The sequence below is a fragment of the Capricornis sumatraensis genome, chromosome 20, assembly GCF_032405125.1.
Source record: "Capricornis sumatraensis isolate serow.1 chromosome 20, serow.2, whole genome shotgun sequence".
NCBI lineage: Eukaryota > Metazoa > Chordata > Mammalia > Artiodactyla > Bovidae > Capricornis > Capricornis sumatraensis.
Genome location: NC_091088.1, coordinates 59,736,177 through 59,738,436, shown reverse-complemented (window position 1 = coordinate 59,738,436; position 2,260 = coordinate 59,736,177).

The window sequence follows — 2,260 nt, the reverse complement described above, 5'->3', positions numbered from 1 at the left end:
GGGCCTCCGCAGGGACTCGGCCTCCAGCCTCGAGACCGCTGCATCCGTGCTGGGCTGCATCTCCCTGGTCCTCCGGAGACGCAACCTCCTCTCCGGGGACTCGGCCCCCCGTCCCCCAGGGACGCGATCGCCGCCCCCCGCCCGCCACCGCCCGCACCCCGTCCTCCGTCCCCACTAACAGCCTTCACTCTTCCCCTGCGGAGCCTCCCCAGGTCCTCCTGCAAAGAACAGCTCCTCCAGTTACCTGCAGCTCCTGCCCATCCCTGTTAGTTACTGGCTATGTTCCTGGAGGCCCCTCCCCCGAGAACCCTCCCCAATCTGTGACCCTCTCCATCTCTCCCTTGAGACTGCCAGCCTTGCTCTATCCCATAAGTCCCCGGGCCTCAAGAGGAACACCCCCACCTCCTTCCAGGAACCTGTGCCCCAGGACCTCAGAACTTAGCCCTCCCTGAGGGGCCCTTGACGGAGGCCTATCCATCCTAGGATGTCACGGATCTCAGGCCTTCCCCCAACCCTCAGGGAGCTTCGTCGGCCTGGGGGGTAGGGGGACAGGTGGGTGCGTGCATGGGGGAGGGGACACACCTCCCTCCTCCCCCACCTCCGATTTCTCCACTCAGGCCCTTGGGAGGACGCTAATTCTCTAATTCTCGAGGCTTGGAGAAGGGAGGGAAGGGGAGACGTTTGGGGTTTCAGAGCTGGAGGAGGCGCACTTTGGACCTGTCACTTCTCACATTCCAGAGTCCCCACTTGCCTCCACTACCTCTGAGAGCCCAGCCATGCCTTGGAGGGGAGGGGGCCTGTGTGTGTATATAGTGTGTTTGGGGGAGGGGGGATGCGGGAGGGTGCATGACTTGGGGAAAGGGGGGGATGACAGACTTCTTTTGAGAGGGCAGCAGACACCCCCAGCCGTGAGAAGCGGCTTTGGGGAGGAGGCCGGGGATCCACGGGAGTATAGCCAATCTCCCCCGACAATCTAGAAGGCTCAATTTGCCCTCAGTGCCAGCCAATTCGGGCAGGACCCTCGAAGAGGAGACCGAGGGTCCCAGAGGACCAATGCTACAAGCCAGCAAATGCTGCCACATCTCTGCCTGATGGGGAGCAGGGGTGGGTGGGAGGGAGGGACGGGGGTCGGGGGGGTCTGGGCGGGCGTTTTTAACTTTGGAGGCCACCTATCTGCTGGCTGGCCATGTACATTTTCTTACTGTTGATGCTTCCTGCCCAAAGGACATACTTGGGGTGTGAGGAGTGCTGTCTACTTCTTGGGACCCTGAGGATGACCCTGCGACCCCCATAACACCCTGCTTCCCACCGGTTTTTAGCGTCCTATCCTCCTGTTGTGCATCACCGCCAACATTCCAGACCTGTTGCCTACTCCCTTCTCTACACCCAGCTCATCAGCACTAGTCGCTGTCTCTGTGATTTCTGTAAAAGTTGCCATAAAACTGAAATTTTGCCTGGAAAAACGGCCTCCCCGTGGGAGGTTGGAATTCACGACAAGAGAACTAATGAAGTCTTTAAGATTTGGGCAACTGGAAAATACACGAAGTAACCTGGGTTTTTCCATGTTCCCAGCATCCTCTGCAGGACACGCCCGCTTGCACCAGCCACTCTGAAGGTCCGCCCAGAGCTTCCCTTCGCCACGCCCCCACTTATTACCGGGGAGCTTCACTAGCCACGCCCCCATCCGTCACCCAAGAGCTTCCCTGGCCACGCCCCCTCCACACAAGAGCTTCCCTGGCCACGCCCCCACCCATCACCCAAGCGCTTCCCTGGCCACGGCCCCACGCCACCCAGAAACTTTCCATAGCCATGCCCCCATTCCCTCCGCCACAAACTTCTATGTCATCGGGTATCCTGGGAACACAAAAGAGGATCCTGCGTTGCCTGAGGAAGAGAGCTGGGGTTGATGGGTTTCCTAAAGAAATCAGGTAACTTTCTCAGAGAATTTGTGTGTGTGTGTGTATGTGTGTGTGTGTCCTGATAAAGGGCACGGCCTGTTTAAAAGTGTGTGTGTGTGTGTGTGTGTGTGTGTGTGTCCTGATAAAGGGCACGGCCTGTTTAAAAGTGTCCAGCCTTGTGAGTTAATGACTGGTTGTCTTGCAAGTGGTTGGATCCTACAGGCAAGAATGGAGTGTCGACACGTGGGGAGTGGATCTGGGAGGGAGGGACTGGGCAGTGTGAAGAATTTCCAGCCCGGAGAGTGAGGGCTTGGAGACCCAAGTGGGGATAAGTACAAAGGACAGGCTTAGAGGATTCAGGT